We start from the raw sequence: 6,249 nt of genomic DNA on the forward strand, positions 1-6,249 counted from the left end.
GCCTTGCGCCGCGCGCATGCCCAAAACGGGTTGGAGGAAACCCCGGCTCTCGCGAGATATCACCTGCAACGTTCAATAGAAAAGGTTGTGGTGGAATTGATCGTGACGTCACCTAGTGGCGAAGAGAGGGAACATCACGCGTGCGGAATTGGCGCCGTTCCTCTGAGAAAAGCTTTGTTAATTTATTAATTTAGCATTTTATTAGGCATTTAACCAATAGGGATTTGTTCGCAAAATACTCAGGAAAAGGAAAATGCTTATTTAAGCCTAATTTTTTTTAATCTGTAAAATAGAGGTAATAGTATAGCAACCTCATAGCGTTGTCCCCAGGATTAAATGGGATCATAAACCTAGCCCAGTATCTGATACATAACTGCGCCCGAAAGTGGCAGCTGTTGTTACAAGAAGGACAACACCGGATGATCGGTGATTGTCCCAGAAACCTGCAAAAATACCTCGTCAGAGTTTGTCATACATCGCTAGACAGTCTATGCGGATTGATATTAAAGAATTATCATCGACAGGTACTCGTATTAGACAAACTCAGGTTGGATTCAAATCTTAGCTCTCCCATCAACTTGGGTAACAACCTTGCTGAATCTCAGTATCCTCATCTGAAAAGTGGGGTTAAAGCCTAACTCATAAATTTGGGTGGCAAATTAATTGAAACATACCTAAAGCCCAATGAAGTAGAGATTGTCAAACTGCCATTCTACCTCCCAGGGCCTCACTCAGTGTCCCTTGCCATTTCAAAACATCCCCTTGGTGTCAACCCTGGAAAGTATGAAAATATTTAGTGGACTAAGAAACATCTGAGTATTTATATAATGCTTTTCTCTTTGTATTTCTTCATTTGCCTCTTCTGGAAAAGCTACATAATCTTCTAATTACATATTTGTTAAATTTTTTTGCCTTGAAATGGGAAGTTGTACCAATAAAATGACTACTTTGTTGAAAGCAGTGTTGGCTTGTGAAGGACACATAGACTTGTCCAGGTAAGATCTCAGTTCACTCTTATCTCTGCTATCCACTGGCTCTGTGACCAGTGACAAGCCATTTTCTGTCTCTGGACCTCTGTTCACAATGCTCCTCTATAGAATGTGTGACCTCCTCTATAGAATGTAGAATCTCCTACCCACCTCAGCTCCCATCATCCACTCAGTTACTGTGGTTACAATGTCTCATTCTTTCTCTTTCTCTCTCTATATATATGTATATATTTCTCTCTCTCTCACACACACACACACATACACACACACACACACACACACACACAACGCGGGCACGCACACACACACAACACTGGCCATTTGATTGATCTGATCAAAGCTGAGCCAATTAAGTCTCCTCCCCAGGAATTTTAACCCTGGAACCTAGAAGAGGCCAGTCTCTCTGCTGGCCAATGAATCTCTAACATGTGACACCAGGAGTTGTCTGTCACCACTTTTCTGTATGATGTAGACTAAGAAGAGAAGAAAGCAAGTTCTCGATTCGTTGAGAGCAGCAGAGAGGATGGCATAAAACAACAGAGGTCGGTCCTGACTATGCCAGAGTCCCTGAATCCAGTATGTTCCTCGATCTTAGGTGCATCCCTGTTCTTGAGTTACGATTAGTTCCCTTTCTGGCTTTAGCCAGTTGGAGTTGGGTTTCTTTTATTTGTAGCCAAGATTCCTACAAATCAGAGTTGGACCATCCTCTCTCAAGAGCTGTTTCAGATCTAACATTACAAGTGTCCATGATGATGGCTTCTCCTCCTCAGGACCACCTTTATCCTACATGTAAACCTCTGTACCAACTAGGAAAAGGTGATTCTTCTTCAAGGCACTTTATTAACACCTGCTGGAGAATTGTCACAAAATACTGATTTTTGGAAACAAAAGATTTGGTACACGAATGTGAGATCAACCATGTCTACAGCATAAATGGTGCCCGCTAGGAGCATGCATTGTACAGCCTGCCCACTGGTATGGTGCAGCCCTGACAAATGTCCTCCAAGGCTCCCTTGACTATGCAGACTGCATATCTAGGGATTCAGAAAATGCAACATCATGCCAGTTCCAGGATGTCTAAAACAAGACCGCATAGCCATGAACACAAAAAGTTGTCCTCCAACATGGCATGGGTTGGCCAGCAGCTCTACTATGTCACTCCAACCTCATCAGCCAGGACTCAGGACCCCTACAAAGAGGCCATTGCCACCCCAGGGGCTGCCAAGGATCTCTGGCATGGCAGCCTTAACGAGCAGCCCTCATCAAGCAACCAGACTATACAGTCAGTCACTGTGATCTTCAGGAAAGCAAATGGTCAGTTCCAGACAGAGGTTTAATGAGAAAGAGACTCCACTTCCTTCTCATTCACCCATATGTGTTCCTCAGAGCTCTGGTTACATGGGGACAGACCATTAAAAATAAACAGGCTTTTAAAATAATTATTTGAATTTGAAAAAAGCAGCATGCTCTGTCCACTCTCTTTTTTTTTATTTTTTTATTTTTAAAGATTTTACAGAGATCACAAGTAGGCAGAAAGGCAGGCAGAGAGAGACGAGGAAGCCGGCTCTCCACGGAGCAGAGCGCCCAATGCGGGGCTCGATCCCAGGACCCTGGGATCATGACCTGAGCCGAAGGCAGAGGCTTTAACCCACTGAGCCACCCAGGTGCCCTGTCCATTCTCTTTTACACAGTTGCCAAAATCAAAGCCAGTATAGATGTTGTAAGATGAAATCTGTCTCTCCCTTTCACGGGTTAAATTGTGCACCCCAAACAAATATGTTCCAAGTTCTAATCCCTGATACCTGTAAACATGACCTTATGTAATCAAGTTAAGATGAGGTCATACTAGAGTTGGGTGGACCTTAATCCAATGACTGGTGTCCTTAGAAGAAGAGAGGAGACGTTGACACACAGGAGGAACCCTATATGAAGAAGAAGGCGGGGTGCCTGGGTGGCTGTTAAGTGACTGCCTTCAGCTCAGGTCATGATCCCAGGGTCCTGCTCAGGCTCTCTGCTCAGCGGGGAGCCTGCTTCCCCCTCTCTCTCTGCCTACCTCTCTGCCTACTTGTGATCTCTGTCAAATAAATAAAATCTTTAAAAAAAAAAAAAAAGGACCCCAATTTTTACTCTGACCCACAGTGCACCCAAACAAAAGAACACATTTCTAAGCAGATGATCAGAGCCATGTGCACACCATCTCTCCTAGAAGCTGTCCCCACACTGTTCCCATATTTGATGGTCGAGACCAAAATACATTTCCTCAGAAGACAAATCACTGGGACTTTTGGCTTTGGACTTGATATGAGGCTGGGTCCCTCCATGCACATTAAGAAGTGTTAATTTCTTACAAAGTTCGGGTTTGGGAGCCTCACTGTTGGCTCCTCAAGTCAGTAGGGGCCCCCACATCCCTAGAATAGGCTCAAGCCATAATCCTTCCTAGAGTTCCCCAGCATTGGAAGGACACCAAATGGTCTCCCACATCCTTTCTCAGAGCCCACTGGGAACGTGGCCAGTAGACCCCCTAAGAGGTACACCATTCCACATCAAGCCCATTGTTTAGTTTCAGGTCAAGGCATCACTCTGTCCTGATTTTCCAGTCTCTCAGTCACTGGCATAATCTAGAGGAATTCCAGCTCTAACATACTTCAGCAAGTCAAATCCTATAAACAAGGCTTTTATCTGCCCAACTTTTGAGGGCCAAATGCCTACGAGCAAAAGAAAACAGTCTAATCCAACTGGATACTCATTTCTGGAAATGCAGAATTATACAAAATATTCATAAATTGTGTGTGAAATTGTAGAAGTTTAACATCCTAATATCTTAATATTTTGGCAACTGAGAGTGCAGAGACTGGAGAAACAGTCTTGGAATGGTCTTCATTTAGCTTATTTGGACTTCGGGGCCACTAGCACTAAACAGAATATTCCCTCCAGGCCACAAGAGCCAGTTTTCATTTTTCCCAAGATCCAAAATTAGAATACCTTGCATACAACGTCAAGTTGTTACTCTAATACATTCACTTAGAAATGTCACATACAAGTTGTTTCTATTAAGACTGCAAGCTGCAGTTATTTAAAGAAATGAACACACACACACACACACATGCATACGCACACCTGCACACTCAGGCTATTTACCAAGGAACCTAAAGTGGGTGAAGGGTATTTTCAAGCCTTAAAAGGTCCAACGTGGGCTGCCTGGGTGGCTCAGTGGGTTAAGCCTCTGCTTTCAGCTCAGATCTTGATCTCAGGGTCCTGGGATTGAGTCCCACATCGGGCTCTCTGCTGGGCAGGGAGCCTTGCTTCCTCCTCTCTCTTTCTCTCTCTACTTGTGATCTCTCTGTCAAATAAATAAAAGTCTTAAAAAAAAAAAAAAAAGGTCCAACGTTTTTGAGCCTAGAAGAAGGACTGGAACAGCTAGGACATCCACATATTTTTCCCACTTGGCCCTTTGGTATATGCCTTAGTCTCCCCAAAAGATGCATGCACATGGATTTATGTCCTGCCCAAAGTTAGCAGCGAAACTCCTCAGCTGCTGGTGGTTGGCAATGCCGAGGAGTAAGAAAGACCTGGCCACTCAGATGTGCTCACAGAGCACCCCAAATCCAGTGAATGGTTTCTAGGAGATGGAATGTGGCACTACAACTCAAGATCAATTATTCAATAGCCTTCTTTTTTTAATCCTATCTCCTTCTGTTTAGAGCCATATATTAGAATTACATAGACCTCTTTGAAATCTAAAGGTTAATATACACCTTCTGAAACTGTCCTTCAGTTGGTTTCCTTAATACCTTTACTGTGTAGGACTTCTTCCCTCCAAAACTGACAACGCAGAGTGTTTCCTATTCCACTTAGATAATCCCATCTGGAAATTCCTGCAGAATCACTTTTTCCATTTCTATTGTGTTCTCCATTATCCATCCACACAAGCGGTCGCAACTGACTTTTTTTATATTTTAACACACAGAAGCATAAAAATTTGCTTTTTTCAGGAGTGCATGTATTTGAGAAAATCTGTTGGCAACCTCTTTTTTCTTTCCTTTTCTAAATTGTTTGGTTTTATTTTCTTTTCTGGATTTTGTTGTGGACGGGAGTGAGCTTTGTGTCCCACGGGCAAGAGAATCAGCCCAGGGGCATGTAGATGCTAACCCAAGAAGTGGTCAAACCCAGTTGCTGGTGGTATGACTACAATGTTCTCTACTAGTTGGTCCAAAGGCCAGTATGAAGACAGCGTGGATGTACTGCATCCTAAACCTGTTGCCTTTACTTTGGCTATGTCTAGAGACAATTCTTTGCCAATGAAAGAAATCATATCTCGTGTTTTGGGTATTTTGAGTGTCAGTCTGGGCCCCAATTCTTTCTTTCCACCTTAAGGTTTGGGCAGACCAGACCTGCAACCCTCATTAGCCAACCAGCAGGGGTCTCCTTAGTAGAACAGATTGGCTACCGGAGGTGCTGAGTCATTAGGGGCACCTGGGTGGCTCAGTGGGGTAAGCCTCTGCCTTCAACTCAGGTCATGATCTCAGGGTCCTGGGATGGAGCCCCATATCACGTTCTCTGCTCAGCGGGGAGCCTGTTTCCCCCTCGCTCTGCCTGCCTCTCTGCCTACTTGTGATCTCTCTCTCTCTCTCTCTGGGTCAAATAAATAAATAAAATCTTAAAAAAAAAAAAAAAAAAGTTGCTGAGTCATTGGCTTGACTGCAGAGGGTGACAGCCTGGCCTGACTGTATACAGTTGGCTTTTGTTCCCACCTCTTTCTCCAGATATTTGCTTCTTGCCTCATTGAGGAAAGGCCCTAAGACTCAGGACTGGTCCTCATGGAGCTCTCGTCCTGCGTGGCCATGTGGACAAACGTTACAGAAGTGGAGAACAGCGATGCAGGACAATGGTATGAATGACCTGTGGAGATCCAGCTTTCACAATATCCTGACATGTACCAAGCAAATAGCAGAGAAAATTTCAAAGTAGTATTAATAAGAACAATTTTACCAAATTAATGAAAGCCCCATGCCTGCATTTTACCAATAATTTGAGAGTATCCTTCGAAAACTAAATTTAACTGAATAAAACTGAAGACTGGCCGTCTACCAGTAGAATTGCATCAGTGTTAATTTTAAGTTCTCTGAATTTGATACTTATATGGCAACCATTGGAGAAGATCCTTTACCTCAGGAGATACATGTTAAATTATATAGTAAAGGACTATGATGGCAGCCACTCATTCTCAAATAATTCCACAAAACAATAAGAGTAACAAAAG

The sequence above is a fragment of the Mustela nigripes genome, chromosome 5, assembly GCF_022355385.1.
Source record: "Mustela nigripes isolate SB6536 chromosome 5, MUSNIG.SB6536, whole genome shotgun sequence".
NCBI classification, from domain to species: Eukaryota; Metazoa; Chordata; class Mammalia; order Carnivora; family Mustelidae; genus Mustela; species Mustela nigripes.